This window comes from Armigeres subalbatus, chromosome 2 (assembly GCF_024139115.2).
Source record: "Armigeres subalbatus isolate Guangzhou_Male chromosome 2, GZ_Asu_2, whole genome shotgun sequence".
NCBI lineage: Eukaryota > Metazoa > Arthropoda > Insecta > Diptera > Culicidae > Armigeres > Armigeres subalbatus.
Genome location: NC_085140.1, coordinates 305,323,759 through 305,343,075, shown reverse-complemented (window position 1 = coordinate 305,343,075; position 19,317 = coordinate 305,323,759). Strand labels below are relative to the sequence as shown.

General features: G+C 38.9%; 1 protein-coding gene and 1 pseudogene across 1 annotated transcript in view; one reads left to right on the top strand and one right to left on the bottom strand.

Annotated features, from left to right (window-relative positions):
- LOC134216685 (protein amalgam) overlaps positions 1-10,924 on the bottom strand; it is a 446,954-nt gene extending 436,030 nt beyond the window's left edge. Inside the window, exons 1-2 of the mRNA XM_062695528.1 lie at positions 10,756-10,924; positions 10,343-10,534 (exon numbers count right to left, since the gene is read on the bottom strand). The gene's annotated coding sequence lies outside the window, so the exon portion shown is untranslated. The remainder of the gene's footprint in view (positions 1-10,342; positions 10,535-10,755) is intronic.
- An 8,013-nt stretch (positions 10,925-18,937) lies between these two features.
- On the top strand, positions 18,938-19,009 carry LOC134218653 (U4 spliceosomal RNA; annotated as a pseudogene).
- Positions 19,010-19,317: the final 308 nt, after the last annotated feature.

Below are 19,317 nucleotides of genomic sequence, written 5' to 3'. Positions count from 1 at the left end.
CGGGGTGTGTCATTTGGTATCCATACTACAAAAAATAGGTTACCATACAAAAATGTTACGGAGTGGTGGGAAATTACAAATGTTTGGTGTTTGGTGATCCCTTTGGAGTCGTCCGTAAATAAGTCACGTGAAAGTTTTTTTTTCGAATAAATTGTTAGGCTTTTTAATCCTCTTTCTTTTCCACGCAATATCACCATGCCACTCATATGAGTAAACGTAACTAACAGTTTGCTGACGAACACGGTTTCCTTCTACCATGTCCGAATTTTTAATATTTTAGTCAATTTTCCTTTCGTTCGCTTCCACTAGCTCGGCATTTTTTATTCTTTGACCAAGATCGTCACAGCCGAGTACGTCAGCGCTCAAAGAAGATGCCGTGAACATACGTCAATTTAGTCGATATTTCATCTTAAGAACTTTAGCAGAGAATTTCACAGTCAATATCGGTGAAATAATTTAAGAGTGTTGGTCACCGGTAGTCGAAAATATAATGAATAGCGTCAGGCAAAAAACTTCACCAAACCAATGCAAAAATAAGGGCCTATCGAAAAAGGTTAACAGAGAGTTGCTGAGTGATAAATTGAAAAAAAATATTTCCATTTTATGTTAATAAAGACATATTATATCAGGCATCCTAATGAACTTCGCTTTGATTTGAATGAATATACAATAATAAGACAATTATTACCAGGATATTAACACTATTTTCAAAATTTATTATTTATAAGTATTTATTTTCTGAGTAGTGTTGATGATAGCGTAAAGATTGAAAATGTAGTTAAAAGTAGTGCACTCAGGGCACGACGCATACGTTCTTGTGATAAACATTGGTTGAGACATGAGACGTATTCCAATCTTTTCGGAAATAAATAAAAAGTTGAAAACAGACAACGTTCCAATAGAAACGTAGAATAAAAAACGACAGAAATATTCCTCTTCAACATTGCTGAGTTTCTTGGGCAAACTGGTTAACGTAGAAAAAAGGCAATATAGAACTTTTCAGTGTAAAAAAACTCACTTCTAGGGGGATCGATCGTCTGACCACGTACTTAAAAACCGATCCGGGTCATACTTGGGTGTGACTAATATAAAAATAGGAAAACCCATTACCATTTAATTTGTTTCTAAAACTGAATATGTGATACGAATGGAATTGTTCAGTTCTATATTTGTGCCGGTTAGTCCCTCAAACTTTAATAACTGAAACTCCAGATCGTAGCCACCAACTCGAACTACATTCAATGATAGATAATGTGATAATATTCTGTGTCGAATATAACATGTCGCATCGAAATCGGCTGAAATTACGTATTCTATCAACGATAAACACGTTTGCGTAACGCGACACCATTTGCAGGAGACTGTTTGTCGATCAGCGTAACGCGGCGGTGTTCATATCAATTCAGTTATTTCCATTATAATTTCCGTTTTTTCCTGCGGTTTTAATTCACAGCCTCATTTCTGTTGATGTATACGAGAAATGCTTAGAATAAATCGAGACTCCAAACCGTATACCAGAGCTGAAAAACGCAATTGTATTTCAAAATGCGAAAAGGTGCAATTCAGCGATGGTGTCGCGTTACGAAATGCAGCGCACTATATTTATCATATTCAAAGCGAAAAATCTCAAAATGAATATTCTATCGGAAAGGAAATTTATTGAGGATAATTTTACACCTGTTTAATCATATGTCCCCGAGGCTAATTTTCGAATGCAGACCTAATTTCTCGCTGAAAGTCGGCTCCTCATGGTGTCGCGTTACGCTGGAATGTGTCATTGCTTGGAAGCTTCGATTCCACAACTGCTGAAATTGTTCGACAAGCCACACCGAATGTTTCCTTAACTCCAGTGTGTGAATTTTAGTTTGTTGCTCAATTTCATTACATGCGATAGTTGGTAGCTATCCAATAGGGTGCCAATGAAATTTACATTTTCGAATTTCAAAAAACGACATTGCTCCCAAGTTTCATTACCCCAAAATATGACCCCAAGGGGGGTCCGGTAGCGTAGTTGGCTACACTTTCGCCTTACAAGCGAATAATCATGGGTTCGATTCCCAGCCCCTCCAACAAACCCTCGTCAGTCGCCAGATCCGCAGCCCATACGGTGGCGTTTGGGGTACGCGCCTTACCGTCACGGCTGCCTGATGACGACTGACAACTTGTTCTTCTCGGAGGCATTCCTCCTACGTTACCCGGATTAATGGCAACCGAACAATGCAACGATCATTGAATACACGACATGGACAAACGGACATAATGGACTAACGATGAGATGGACTGGCAACGACAACAATAATGATAATGGAAATCCAATGAAAATAAATACTAAGGTATGGAAATCCATTAATTGTGTGCGTGCGTTTCGTGTATGGCGAAAAAGCGTTCACAACTACATTCGAACGAGCTCTCGTAAGAAGCCGTGCAAATATGTACGTCACCATTTGCTGTTTACATTTTCCATTATCCACTAATACACTTGCATTTGGTCTTCTTCCTCACCTTCTATCTATTCTCATTGATGGAAATCTAAAACTAGATTCTGTGTGGATCCTGTAGAGCAGAATACCACAGTAGATCTCGGCACAGTAGCGGTTAAGTAACACAGAGTGCCTGACAAATAAATAAAGGAATAAAAAAAAATTTGACCTTATGCAAAATTTGAGCTCAATCGGACATGATTGATCTGTATCAAAGAAATCAAAAGATTCGGTGCCATTTTTTTCAATAACACTTTTTCGTTGTTTTTTCGAAATTGTGTAAAATGGATATATGCATTTTCTCAAACAAATGATTCAGTTACTAAGTAGCATAAAAGTTCCGATAGTCGTGGATACTCCTATAGTTGTGGTAGTGTAGTTTTTAGCGAACCTAAATATTAAGGTCACTCCTGACGGAATCCAAGTTCCAAACTGCTCGCGTTTTCGGGGGCACACCACTCGATTCAGAGGCGGCGCACAACTGTCATTTTTGTTGATTTAGCTTTGCTGCGTCGCAGCATGCGTGAAATAATAAAAATGACAGTTGTGCGTTGCTTCCGTATGGAGTGGTGTGCCTCCGAAAACGCGAGCACTTTTAAACTTGGATTCCGTCAGGAGTGACCTTAAACGTAGCAACCAACATTGTTGATCAATTAGGAGAACTGTCACTATACGAAACAAACGATAACAGCTAAGGAATACACTCGAAACCGGTAAATAAACTTCTAATACCTCATTTTTTACTGGCCTTTGCACCAATAGTTGCGGTAGTGTTCTCAGGCTTGACAAAACTCCTCACCCTCGCCACCCTCAAATAAAATCATCATCAGCAAAATGCTGCCTTCGCATCCTCACAATTGAGTGGAAGCGTAAAAAAGCAGAGGTACAAAAACGGAGAGTGAGGAAAAGCAAAATAAAAACACACGTGAGTGAGGCTTCGGGCAAATTGAGCCTCTGGAGCGACGCTTTGTATGTGAAAAAATCTTGGAGGCTGTTTTGAGTGTGAGTGTAAGTGAGTGACGCACCACAAGAAAAAGATGAACAGATAGACTCGCTCTTGTTTTGCGACGCACAAGCTCGGGTTTAACGATGCACAATGTTGTGAGTTTTGATGCTTATTTCTGCTCCTCAAAAAAACTCTCGCTCTTGCTAATTTTCTACTCGGCGAGGAGTTTTTGGCAAGCCTGAGTGTTCCTATAGATGCGAGTCCCGTAAGAAAACAATGGGATTCGCGAATATACGAACAGAAAATAAAAAATACCACAACTATTGGAACATTGTACCAATAATTGGAGGTATGATTTTAGGCAACAATGATAGACATCCTTGCGATCGGAACATATTTCTCATAAAATAAAGTTGATGAGCTTTTGGATACACGCAAAAAAATGTTGCGGTCGAAACTACCATTCCGAGGGTTAATTTAAGAATACGCACCGACGATTTTCAGCAGACAACAAACCCGTTTGATTTTACCATGCGCGCAGTAAAAATCAACTGTGGTCCTGGTGGAATGTTGTTGCATGAACTGAATCAGTGGTGAATTTGTCCAAATGCGTGGTTAATTTAACTGAAAATTTGTGGTTGTTTTAAAAACATGGCGTAGTCTACAAAATAGTAACCGTTACCATGGAATTTTTCTCAGTGTACACTCTCAAGGTAAGTGAAAAGCAGTATCATTTAAATCTAGGATAGGATGTGACAATTGACGATTAAAGGTTGCATGAAGAAGAAGAAGTCGAAGGATGATATTTGAAAAATATTGCATGGGGAAGCATACGGGAAGTTTTTTAAAACTCTTCTCAAAAATTCTAGGAGCAATTTAATTAAAAACGGTTAGCAGTACGGGGTTGGACTATCCTTCTACTGCATAATAAACGCAATTTTTCGATTTCAAATTTTATTTTATGATATCATATCTAATACACAGTATAAGAAAAGTCCAACTCCGTACTGCTTTCCGTTTTTAATTAAATCGCTTCTAGAATTTTTGAGAAGAGTTTTAAAAAAAATCCGTATGCTTCCCCGTGCAATATTTTTCTAATATCATCCTTCGACTTCTTCTTCTTCATGCAACCTTTAATCGCCAATTCAATTGTTGTTTTTTAGTCGGTTGCTCTGGCGAGGTGGCCAGTGCAGCCAAATTAATTTGGAACAAAATCTTCCAAATATCATGTGTCGAAACTTGATGTTTTTCTTTCCGTTCCATCCATTATTTATATAAGAGCAGCAAAAGACTAACAGAGTGATATTTTAGCTAATGAAATAATCACTTTGAGATCGAAAATGACAGAAAAGTGAATGATAATGCTTAAAATCAACAGTTTTAAACCTTTGCAATCCTTGAGAATAATTTATATGGAGTGTGCAGTTCAATATATATATATGTATTTTGTGTAAAAAAAAACTCGAACTCAAACATTTACGTATATTGATTAATATCAACTTTACAAACCAGCAACACGGCCAAACTAACAACATGCGTTGCGGCCAAACTACGAAAAACGCGCCATCGCCAATCGAAATAATCGATTATCATTTTCAACCAATCAGCAATCGGTACAATTGTGACAGATAATCGGTACGATTTTGAAGGACTACTTGGCACATCCTATCTAGGTTTAAATGTGAGAGATAAAATTATGATGGCACGTACTTATTGGCGATATTTTTGCGGGAGAAGAAAGTGCTTCGGACTAGGGATCCTGTAATGAGAGATATGCAAATACTTTTCCAGACGATTTAGCAACGCTGTTACTTTTGTTAGCAAACGCTTCCAGCACTTGCCGCAGCGCAAAATGTTGAAGCTTGTATTGTCGCGCTCTTCTCAAACGCTCAGATCTTCGCGGTGGTAACGCGCAAGCAAAGATTGCGCAGCAGCGCGCTCATAAGCTTTTCCACAGGGTGCGAGTCTGAGCTGTTTGATTTTTTAAGCCGCCGAATGGGGTTGCCATAGCTGAATAGCCGCCGTGTGTAAAATAAATGGGCGCACTCCGGCGCGATTCAACGGAGGCTGAATGAGATGATCACGATCCGAGTGTTTATCATGGGATGCATAATATATGACTTTGCATTTGATAACAATTTGGAATATGTTTGTCTGTCCACTAGCAGTATTTAAATAAGCATTATCACCAAAATAAAAGTGCAATACACATAGGCGAAGCACGATACATAAACTAGATTACTTCTACTCACTAAGGTAAAACAAATTGTTTATTCGATGATTTTTTTCTTAAAATCTATCTCAATACCTCTCAACCTCGTCTCAATCTGCAACAATAACAATGTTCATTTGGCTCACGTTTTGACAGTTCTCAATGCTCGATTGGCTTACAATGGCCGCTTTCGCATATCTCTCATTATAGGATCTCTACTTCGGACTACACTCTGGAAAAAATTAATACTAAATAGATTAAAAGTCATTCTAATAGGCTATTCGCCTGGTTGACCCCGGCTTCGTTTAAATTCAGGCTATACTCTGTTAGTCTAACTTTCATATATACAAGAATAGTATAAGGCGAAGTTATCGAAAACAGTATTCTTGGTTGGCTTTTGTTTTGGTTTGAATGATTCATCTTTTCGAAATAAATTAAGAAATGAGAACAGCTTAGGGAAACAATTTTGCAAGCAATATTTATTATCTATACAACGACTTTATGGCACAACATTGTATCCATCGAAACCAGCTTCAGTAATCTTTGTACATATTTGAGAATACTTGCGTGGTGTCCCGTAAAAGAACATCTCCATCGTATAGACGCATTGTGGCAATAGTTACCTCGTCCGAAAAGTTCACATGCCCTGGAGTCTCGAATATAGTTTAACCAGAAGCTCTTGCTCTCTTCACGTCCGGCGGTATCGCGTTCCTATCCAGTGAAAAGTGTGTCCGTGGAGCTTTTCCGTTTTTCCATGGCCCAAATGGCCATTTAAAAAGCACATTTTTGAGCATCGGAGTATTCATCAAACCTGCTAATAATTCCAAATTGTTTAGCATGTTCGAAAGTTCCTGTTCTTTGACGTGAAACTTTACTTACTTTTACACGGTTCAATTAGAGGTTTATCCAGCAGTTGTGCATCTTCCTTTTGCACCATGATTTTGAATTCTTCTCTGTAAGCCTCTAGTGCCGAACGAGGTGCCGACGAACCACCACTCAAAAAGTAACAGGATAATCGCTTTGCACGGTTTCTTCCTCTATATCATTTGCGGCATTCCAATAGTAAAATTCAGCAGGATTTTTTTACCTCTAGGTCTCATACAGATCTTCGGGAAGGGTATCGGATCGAACTTCTGAAATCATAATATTTACAATAAGCGATATTTCATCGGAAAATTATTCTAAAACCTACCTTCAATATGTCATCCACAACACCGTAAATCTGTATCCGTTCTTCTGCATATTGTTACATTTACGGATGAGGATCGGCAGCTTCCAATCGGTGAAACACATCCGGGACCAAACATAACCGTTTTTAGCTGACAGGGAAATTACAGAAAAACTTATGCACCGATAGAATAGTTGTGCCGAATTCAGCGATAGATTAAATGATAAACTTGAAAGGTATACTATTTAAACAAAGCTTAGAATAAACTTCAAAAATATAAAAACGGATTTGTTTTTATACTTTACTAGGATTATTCTATTTCTGAGTGTACCATTCCGCGGCAGGCTGCAAAGTTTATGCATACGGTATGCAAACTGTCCGGACCGATGACCGATCTATACATTTCCTCCCTGCCTATATACCTGAGCGTCCATGTCGCCGATGACGAATTTGATGATGCTTTAGTTGAAGAAACGGCTTTTTATCCTCAGCTTGCACATTCTTGCGTTGATTGGCTGCCACCCAATCTTGCCTCTTGCCCAGAACAATGATTAATTATTTATTGTAATCAAGTGTCGGTCTTCCACCGTCATTAGTCGTCTGAGTACATGCGACCGAATGGGTAGAATACAATCACACTCATCGAATGCTTTAGCCAAGCAAGCCTTTGGTACAGCAGAGTTTAATTGATTCGCACTCTATACAAATCCGCCCAGCCCGTTGCTGGGGGCATAGAGTGTGATATTTCTCGAATAACAAAAAAGGTGGGCTCGCTTGATCGTGGATGTACAACAGTAAAGCACATGTGATGATTGAACAAATCAAGCATCCGAAAGATATTCAATTTGCAAAAAAGAGCTAACCGCGGTGGAGGTTGGTACTCGGATTCTGATGGCTTTTCCGCAAACGTGACCTTTAAGTGATCTTGTTGTGTAGGAGTTATCACGCCTATCTAGAAAGTAGGAGGTTGAGGGTTCGAGTCCCTCCAAGACACGTGGATTCTTTTTCGCAAATTTCATATCAATTTGTCCATTTCGAAACATGTGCTGTGCATATGCACTAGAGTGAGGCGTCACGATCATTTTTTCAAATATCAATGGTTTTTCGAAGCCATTCTAGATCCTGAACAACTGTGCAGAATTTGGGCCCGATTGGTTGCTTCCTCACTTTCCGCATCGCGTTTGAAGTTTATATGAGTATGAAAGAACGTATATTTTTACATTTTTACTTCTAGAGGTTTCAGTTCATCGTAAACCAAGTGGCACATTACGTTAAAGTATAACCCAAAGGACGCCGAAAAACTTTGCCGAAGAAGGCTCGTTGCTGGAACGTCCTCGAAAAAAGTTATAACGCTTCGAAGATTGAGTGTTCAAACCATATGCAAAAAATCGTTTTTTTCTGCCAGCACTGTCGAACTACGTAGATTAATAATTTAACTGAGTGTTATTTCAATATAATTGATCTTACAGGGCTTTGGAGCTAATGGGAGTTATCTGGAATCACTTCACAAAGAAAAAAAAAAACCGACTAGAAGGAAGATGGGTTTTGCCCTCCGACAATCAAAGGTTGTCCGGTAGTGCTGGCAGAAACATTGATTTCTTGCATAAGGTTTGAACCATCTAACAATTTTCGAAACGTAATAACATTTTTGAAGACCTTCCAGCTATGTACCTTCTTTGGCAAAGTCTTTCGGCATCTTTCAGACTATTCGCTAACGTTTTGAGGCACATGATTGATGATAAACTGAAGCCGCTAAGAGCAAAAATGTGAAAAAGACGTTTTCCCATACTAATGTCCATATAAATTTAAAACGCGATCCAGCATGCGAGGTCGTAACCAATCGAGTCCATATTTTGCACAGTTGATTGGGGTCCCAAAACGATTCAGAAAAACATTGATCTCACTTGATCAGATGAAGTTTGCGTTTTTCCATACAACTGCGCCCTACTCTAATATGTATGCTCAGCCAAGATATTTAACAAAAAAAATGATTTTCGTACGGCAGAGTTGCAGAATAATATGCAATTCTCGCTTAACTTTTCAAAAGGACTTAAGTAACATTTTTTCATGAATTAATTTGAATACTGCAATCAATAGCTTTCATGTTGTTCTGTTGATTGCGCTATTCAAATTAATTCATGAAAAAATGTTACTTAGGACCTTTTGAAAAGTTAAGCGAGAATTATTTACTAGGGCTTGGGCTTATACGCTTTGAGCGTCACACGATCGCGTTGGCGGAGCCAGCTTGCGGATACATGCAGCTTTTTATGGAAGTTTAACAGAGCCCACAGCCAAACCCCCCTACATCCTAGGCAGGCATCACAACTCGCTGATGGCCTGGGGAGAAATCGTAAAGCCCTTGGACATAGTCCCTGCTGCCCAGACCTAGTTCATACCAAATTCTGTTATCGAGGTCTTTGCTCCTGCTCTTTAAAGTCTCCCAGCCTTAGAGATCACAATACGCTGATATAATTTGAAAAGGTTGCCTGATTTGCAATGGGCTTAGTTTCATATTTTTGAAAAATAATCTTGTTCAGACTATCGACCTGTACACATTTCCAGCTACACAGTAAACAATATATTTTGTATCTGATTATGGTATAAATTTCTAACAAAATAGGGTTACTGCTCCTGGACTTCATCTCATAGCTCCGATATTGGTCTCACAAAAAACAGAGCAATGAAAAGGTATTTGGTTTGTTTACTATTTTTGTGATTTTTTTCAGCAGTGAGCACGCATGTTAGCAAAAAGAAGCGACGAAATTGGTGCCGTCTTTCTTTGTTTCGCGATGAGATGAATATATGTTCAGTGAGATGGAAAATGGAACAGTTCCCCTATGTTATTTTTGAATAAAATTGTAAATATAATTCGAAAGCTTTTTGTTTCAGGTTTATATAAATTTAAATATTTTAACAAGATCCTGCATCAATTTTGTAACAAATTAGGTTACAGAGTTTTAGTATAAAATAATAACATATGTTGATATAATTCTGATATGACCTTCTAGTCGGGCATCCATCGATTGAAGTATTTTGCTCTCTTGTTGATGAGAACATGGTTTCTCATGTTGCTCCTATGCACTTTTATTACTTGATTCGGCAAGGAATCAATAAGCATTGAGTGGTGGAAGGATATCAGTAGATACAATACCAAGCATAGCAGCCTCTGCAATTTTTGGACAGTCAATGTTCCTTGTGAGGTCATATTGAACATGAACTGACCTACATCGTTCATAGCCCCATATAATTGTGGTGACTATAGGCATGTATTCACTACCATGGAATCTTCGATTATCTTCCACAAAAACACGACACGACATTCTTGCCCTCCCTTTCAAGCTGATTCAACTGTGTTGAAAATACTCAATTTGAAATCGCCACACAAATCATCATGACTAATATTTACAAAGACATCGTTTACAAGCTTGTCTCATGAAGCATTCAAATGAAATAGACATCCAACTATTCATAAACATACCCACACTCTACATACGTCACATAATCATCGTGCTATGAATTTTCACATTTAATCTTACCGTTTGAACTTGTTTCCGTTCGCGTGCCTTCCTTCCGTTCAATTTGGATTTCCGATTCTCACAACAATAACAACTCAGCATATGCCTATCTAAAATCACTCTCTTTCCATCACATCGTTTATTCCAATTATCATCTATCAGCACACAATATCACTGACTTCTTCCATGTTCCGAACTCAAGTACGCCGCGGGCTTCCACAATCAGCCGAGAATAAACATAATTATTAATATACAATCACAGATAATAATCATCGTTATGGAACAACATCAACAACTGCCACTATGGTGGAACCTTCGCCCCCAGTCTATTCCACCACGATTCCTATCCCACAGCCATAACAATAAAAGCCAATAACACTACACATAACAGGACCGAAAACTTTTCCAGACACGCACTTTCACTTCACCCCGACCAGTCACAGCAGGATACTCGAGGAGCGTCTTTCATCGGCTCCCCCGACCGTTCCCGTTTCTTTCTATATCACGCAATCCTTAACGCCCTTTTGGGGCGCACACACCGAACCGACAACAACAAAAAACGGAAACAGGCTATTTTCTGTGAAGGTTTTGATGTTTGCTCAACGCACGCAACTGATAACACTTAGGAGTTCGCAGATGACGCAGTCGATGCTGACAGAATCGGAACGCACGCCTCACGTTCGATGATGAAAAGACACTACTGCTCTGGCGGTGCGTGAAGCATTGTACAAACAGTGGAACAAAAGCAAATCGTTTCCGTTCGAGCTCGGCCTGTCAATTTTCACCGCTTCAGGATTCTAAAAGTTTTGTTATGGCAGCTTCAACTATGGGGTATCTGTCCTATAAATAGAACTAGCTTTGTTTGGAAGGAATTTTGAGATCAGTGGTTTGAAAAACTGGTATTGATGGTTTGACGTCTGGTCTTGATGGCGGCTAACTACCGAACGATGTACCATGCACCTCCACGATCGGGACACTTTACAAAGTGAAAGATCTGTCATCCAATTGGTGGCTTTTCTTCTATAAGATTCCGGTACCAGAGCATCATCATTTCCATTGGCATGATTGAGTTTACAATTTTAAATAATGTTGTTATGAACAATGATTATTATTGAAAACTAAACTTTTCCTTAATTTATTTATGAATGGGAAAGTTATGTGTAGAGTAGGCTTATTAGTGCTACTGTTAGATCGAATATGCTACTACGCTATTTTAATTTGTGTTGACATTAATTTGAAAGTAGAATGTCATAAATATTTCATGTCTCTACCAGTCTACCAGTCTACCAGTCGTAGTTTTCGAGATATTGAATATCCGACACTATTTTTTCCTTCAAAACATGCTCCACTTCCTGCTAGTCTAACACGAAATATCTCATTTCGAGAGTTAAACTCAAATTCAACTTAAAAGTGACAATTCAATAATTCTTGAAGGACCCTGCTCGCGTCCAAGATTACTTTTGACAGATATCGGTCTTGTTGTTTAGCAACAGTCAATTTCTAATTATTGGAACGATGAATTTAGTTGCAGTTTTCATTGAGTGGAAGCTCTTAAGTATTCCTTTTACCTATGTAGGCTTTATTTTAACCTGCGCTTAATTAGGAAGCGTCATAATCAGTATAATGAATAAATACATTTCCCCATACTAATTTGCATGCCAATTTGAAACGGCTTGTGCTAAATAAGTTTTTATCCACATCAGCTCAAACTTTCGGAGGACACTCAGAACATAATACAGAATCAGACGAGCGTTGTTGAGCAAAATCGATTTTTTGAACCACCCTACTGTACATATCTATGTTTGTTACTCCGTGTTTGACCAGAATCGGTGAAATTTACGGACAGAAACACCGTCATACAACTCACTTGAACGAAAAGAAAGTTGAACAAGTTCTACTTTTGGTAAGTCAATTGAATTCAACTGAGTTGCTTAACTCACTTGCACTGTCCAACATTACCGTTTTTCAAGCTTTATTGTGCTATCCTGTCGTTATCTATCTAATCCACAATTTATCCTACAGTCGCCTCTCCACATCTCGATATTGAAGGGACCATCCAGATAGGGAGAGATCGAGGAATGGAAGGAAAATTGAAATAGGTACTAGATACAAAAAAGATTGTTGCTATGAAAAACAGTGAAAAACGACAACAAAACAAAAGTCATTTCTTATTGTTGATGTGTTTGTTATTGTCCAGAGATGGTCTAGTAGCCTAAAAATTTTAACATATCGACATAAGGAGAGTGAATTCAGAACAAAATATCCTCAGAATACATCGAGATAGAGAGATATCGAGATAGGGAGGTTATCGAGATGTAGAATGCCCGAATGTATGTAGTTTGAAGGGACCGAGCAAACCATCGACATAGGGAGAGATGTCGAGATATAGAACATCGAGATGTAGAGAGTCGACTGTATTTTTCATTGATTCTTCCAAATAGTTCAACAAACTCAACATTGAGCATGAGCATGAGCATGAGCATGAGCATGATGACCGTGCATTTCGTAGTTGCTACTCCGTGATCGACCAGAACAATCGCAATTGCACAGGGAACCAATGGATGGAAGCATGGGATTTGCTCTCCAACCTCAATGTGCACAGTCCGAGAGCTCTAGTATTTTGGATGGTCGATAACGGCGCTGGCCACGTCCTCACGGTCATCGGGGATGGGAAGGAATTGATGATGCAGTCACCCGCCCACTGCAAGCCGAGAACACCTCTGCACTCGCCACGAGTTCCTGCGGAATTTTATTGGAATCTGGGTTAGGTTTTATGGCAGAGGTTCGTCTTGGTTAACGGGTTGCCAATGTGATAGTAATGAAAGAGTGGTATATTCTAATTAGATGTAGGAAACGAGCTCTATAGTTCATTTCCAATTCTAGCAGATTACTGTTAGAATACTCAAGTTGGAATACTCAAGGAATAGTAATGGAAACGGTATGGAAGTCCATTTCCAGTTCTAGCGATTGCTAGAACATGAGAAATATATGAATGATACAAAGTAGGAGGAATGGAACGGGCCTGGGATTGAACCCACGACCTCCTGCGTATGAGGCAGAAGCGGTAGCCATATGACCACCAAGCCCGTTAATAGTTCAACAAACTCAACATTGTATGCAGAAACAAGAAAAATACAACGGAAGTGGACAAGACAAAACCCATGAAAAGTTCGAAATGTTGAACACTTGTTATACACTGGTAGAAAATACATTTTGGTTTCCATAAGTCTTGCCTTATGAAACCCAATGAATTCATTTTAATTTCTTGTGTAAACTTTTCATAAGGTATTCTTATGAACAGACCTTGTTCATTACAGTGTTCATCCTGATCGTCTTGACAGTTAACCAAAAAAATGGCTCACTTCAGCTGCATTTTTTCTACGCCATCAATGTGGGTCTGTTTCGACCGAATTTTTACAATAACTTTATTTCCTTCCATTTCAGCAACATTACAACAACTACCATGTCAGAAAGATGTCCGAAAATATGAAAGCAACTGCATGTGTCGGTTATTCAGTCGATTCGACCAAGACACTCCCCCGAAGTCTTCCAAAGTCGGAAACAACTCCACAAGTCCTTCAGTTTTGCCTCCCCCAACGATTAGTGCCCTCTACTATGCCAAATTTGTACACGGTTTGAGGAATGATGCTGTTCCTGTGAAATAACATTTTCCGGTTTCCTCCGACTTCGGAACGATCACTGACATCAGTACGGCCACTGACAGCAGTAGCCAAACGTGATGTGGGAAAGCGACAAGTTTCGGTTAACACAATCAAGGTAATATTCGGTCACAAGGTTTAAAATTACTTATAGAAAGAACTATATACAACATTTTCATTTTTCAGTTCAGGAAGACAACGATGAATTGAATCATCGTCTGAAACAGCAACTCGTGAACTGTCGGCGTAGCACCAACTTAGAATTCGGAAGTCGGGACTTCCGAACCGAACTTTCTTCCGAAGTTTTATCTGTCAAACTAATTGATGCGTTGTTGAGCGCATCTTTAGACGAATCCAGCGCACTACTTCCAAAATTGGGAAAGTTGCCTGTATCTGGAGAAAAATCCAACTTCGATATAAAAGGCGGTATAACTTTGTTCCGGATAGACAATAATCGAGTATTATAGCATTATAATCATAATCAATGACTGACTGATTTTTCTTATCAATTTCAGGAATTATATGGACGATCTGGAACTGCTTGGCGTAGCTTGACCACCAGCTAAGAACGGCAAAGCTAGTCGCCAAAACATCAAAGTATGCGTACGGCTAGACTAAACGGTGTTACCGATGGCTATCACACTGAAAAACAACTATTCGGGCATCTGTAGTAGCCGTTGAGCGTAATGCGGGATAGAGTGATCGGTGCAATTCTTTAAGTAGATGCTGAGGAGATTCAGCCAATGCTTCAACTTCAGAACCATACTGGTCAGCATTCAACACACAGTGCCGGTGCCAGTTTTCATGCCCTCACTAATTTTTTAACAGCACATCGGTTTCAGCATCTCATGCAGTTTGGACACCATTCAGAAAGTTCTGCTTGGAATAGCTCCTTTTGATTATTATGTAGTGGCGTGTTGATCAACAGTTCGTGAGCTAATGCTAATGTTGGGACCTTTCCTTAGCCATGCGGTGAGATGCGCGGCTACAAAACGAAATCATGCTAAAGGTGACTGGGTTCAATTTTTTGTCCCGTCATAGGAAATTACAATTTTGACTGAGTTTGCAAGGCAGAAAGAAATCGAAGTTGGGAAATGTTTTGAAGAAATTGTTCTTGTACGACTTCATGCGATAACCTCCGAGCAGCATACTAAATTTGTTCTACGTAGGCCGATTTGAACGACACCTTTTCATAGTTTATCAGCAAGAGACTGAGCTTGGATGTTTCATAGGGGCAGCAGGGACTATGTCCAAGGGCTTGACGACCCCTCCCCATGGTCCCCATGGCCACTGCGAGTTAGGGGGCCTGCCTAGGATGTGGTGGGGTTTGGCAGTGGGCTCTGTTAAACCTCTACAAAAAGCAGGCCCTATCAAACCCAGTCAACACATGAACGTATATGGTGTCGTGTAGGATGCTGAAGTGCAGGCGATAGAGGTACTTTTTCACACAACATGTATGTATATCGTCTCCAATTTAGCATCTTATATTGCACCATGTGCGATTTTATGTAGACTGGGAAGCGACCGTGTGCCGCTCAAAGCGCACAAGCCCAACACGAGTGCCAACCGGCACATCAGGATTAATACCAGTGAGATCCTGATTACGGTATACTAGTCAAGGCAAGTGACAGACACGCGCGCGCGAAAGTAATGCAAAATAAAGGACATGTAAAATGAACGTAAATTTACATTCTTACTTAACGTCAAATAGAGATAAAATAAGGGTTGCTGAATAACATTAGCTTTCCGATTACTATCAATTATTTTCAATCCCGTTTCTTTTTTATTTTTCTTACGTTAATGAAATGATAACGCGGGCGCCTAATACGAAATTCAAATGAACAATCGCTCACTTTGAGCGATTGATTGTTTATTCTCGCGAAGAATGAACAATTGAACAAATTAAGGAAATGCTAATACTGCTATGTAGAAGTTTCATAGGTCACATCACTTTCCATGGTGAATCCCGATCTATGTTACTGATTACCCCACCCAACTAACACTACTTCCTTCCCGTGGTAAATGTGGAGATGCAGAGGTATTCTCGGTCTCTAGTAGCAACAATTACCACACACTCACATTCCCTCCCTTTCCCAACTGACTGTAAGGACTTAATGATTAATTATTTTAGAGCGTCTTAGGGGAAATGCTACAAGGTTAAAAGACTATTATTCTTCCATTTACTTCCACTATTAACTTTTTTATGTATCAACAAGCAGATACGCATTTCGTTTCCTACTTGGAAACTTCTTCAGTGTTTGTTATCGATAGAATAATAGTCTTTTAACCTTGTAAGGACTTGGCCGGTGCCGTTATTGATCAATATTTGCGAGCTGCTGAAACGTGCACTTCGAGAATAGTTGGTAAATCCCAACCACTATTTACTTGGTGGTAGTGCAATTTGCACCAGTTCTGATCAATCACGGAGTAGCAACCATTGATATGTACAGTCAGTCTAAGCTAAGCTAAGCTAAGCTAAGAGACTGAGCTTGGATGTTTCATGCTTACGACACATCTGTTGCTTGCGCTCGCAGTTTATGGTAATGTCGCAGCAGCAACCCAAAAATGTCCTCGGCAATAACTAAATGTGGATGCTTTCAACTTGAAAATTGCAAGACCTATTTCGTTCGTCATATCGGTGTCGGTATCACTGGACCAAGGCTGCATATTTGATACATTCTTTGATACATTACAGTAATAATATGTACTAGTAATTTGGTTATAGTGTTGCTACTTAACAGCTGATTAGGGATGCAATTCCTTATTGGTGTAGTCTGATTAGAAAGATAAATTTGTTGTCTTTCCGTATCGGATCGTAATTAGTTTCTCCGGAGGCAATTTTTAACGGTTGCACATGCTTATCAAATTCCTTAATATGTATTCGGATATTGTAGTTCATTGCGTTACCCAAGTTAATTGCCTTCACGCCTTAAAACGAAGTCGACCATTTGCATTGTTATGAGACATATCTTCTTCTTCTTCATCGGCATTACATCCCTCACTGGCACTTTGACGCCTCGCAGCTTATATTTTAAGCACTTTCAACAGTGAATAACTGCGCGGTTTCTAAACCATGTTACCATTTCTGCATTCGTACATCATGACTCATGAGGCTAACACAATGCTCGCGCTTAGTTTCATAGGGGCGCAACTGTGTTCATCGATTTCTTTTCGTCGATGTTTTCTTTTCATTATTGTAGCGAATTGCGCTGGTTTGTCAATGATTAAATGGTTTGGTGCGATAAAGGATGAATGTATCTTGCACTACAATCGATAATCACGGTTGTAGCTTTTGAATCAATTGAGTTATTAACAAAATATAAAATCGATTTGGAGAAATCGATCAATACAGTTACGCCCCTATGAAACTAAGCGCGAGAATGATACTTATATGCCCAGGGAAGTCGAGACAATTTCCAACCCGAAAATTTCCTATACCGGACCGGGAAACGAACCCAGCCATCCTCAGCATGGTCTTGCTTTGTAGCCGCGCATCTTACCGTACGGCTAAGGACATAATATATATATTCTGTATATATTATGTATTCTGTATATATATGTATATATTATATAATATATTATATTCTGTAGCAATAGAATCTGAATATAGTGGGAGTGAGTTTTTATTTAATAAAGACGTAATTATTAAAAACGTTTTATCAGCTTTAATAATTATGTCTTTATTAAAGGTTTTAATTCATAATTTGTTTTAAGTTGAAATAAACTAAAAAAAATCATACCATCAATATAAGCACTTCATAACACTGCCTTATGAAATTTCATAAGGTCAATCAATGAATATTTTAAGGCAAACTTTATGAGGAACATTTGTCTCTTTATGGGCAAAATTCATCCAAGGTTCATTCTGTTCCATAAGGCAACCTTATGATTTTCAATTGATTTTCTTGTGGCTAAACTTCATAAGGTAAGTTAATGAACTTCGGAAGGTTTTTTCCGTCAGTGTAGGAACATGGTGATGACTGACGAACTTATCTAAGCATAAAAAATCATAAAAATGAAGAAAACAAAGCTTTAAAAACCATATCTTTGCTGTTATGACAGGGATTTTTATCTCGGCTTCGCAGTCTCTATGCAGTTAAACAACTACTTATTATCCATTTACCGACGTTTCGATGTTATATTACATCTTCTTCAGGGATTTAGAAATGTATAGCTGTTATCGTTAACATTTCTAAATCCCTGCTATACATTTCTAAATCCCTGAAGACGATGTAATATAACATCGAAACGTCGGTAAATGGATAATAAGTAGTTGTTTAACTGCATAGAGACTGCGAAGCCGAGAAAAAAAATCCCTGTGATTCAGTAGCTCAGTCGATAGCTACTCCTATGCTGTTATGTTTTTTTCCATAGATCTTTTTTTTTAGGTTTTCAACAGTTGATGTCAACCAAATCTCCTTCGTAGCTTATTTGGTTAAAAGCACCCGTCTAGCATTCTGAGGATCGGTGGGTTCGGAACCCATCGAAGGAAAGTGGTTTCCTCCAATATATTTTTTTTTTCAGAACATTGTAAACAAAATGTTGTAAATTAATCCGGGAGATTTTTTCATATAGTTGTAACTCATTTTTCTGCTTATTCAGGATTCATTGACCTTTGGCCAATTTCATCAGGAGACTAAACGGAACCGGTAACTTGGCAGGCAAGCGTTTTTAGAAAATCAAGGCATGTCACGCCTTAGCTCCAAAAAGTGTGTATAGACATTTAATTTCTAGATTCAGCTCATTTTAGATTATTAAGTCTTCAATATTTTGAGATTTTTCACTGTGAAAAAAACTGAGTCTTTCAATATTTTTTTTAAGTCTTTCAACATTTTGAAATTTTTCACTGTAAAAAAATTGATAAATCAACTGAACACAAGCAACTTTAAGGTAGTCCCAAACCACGGGAAAAATTGACGTCGGATCTTGGATCTCGTGTATTTTAAGTCTAGTTTACAGCTTTGCGCAGTGGCGAAATCGTAACCAATGAGGTTCAACCGAGGTGCGATTATTACTAGTTGAAAGCCTAGTTTACGGTTCTGGAAACTTGCCTGTGGATCTTACTCCTATGTTTTCAAAGGCCTCGTCATGAGAAAAAACTCAAAGGTGCAGCCCAATCGGGTTGTACGCATAGGTGACGTAGGATCACGTAGATATACGAAATGGATGGTAGTTGTCATCATAATTTGTGTCTCTTCAATAACATTGAGCAAACTGCTCGCTTGTCAACCGAACTAAGAAGCCGAATAATAGCTCCCAGTTGGATGGACTTTGAGCCTCCAACCGCATCGCCGCTGAAACAACTCGTCCGGCTTTCAATCAAGGACCTCAGAATCC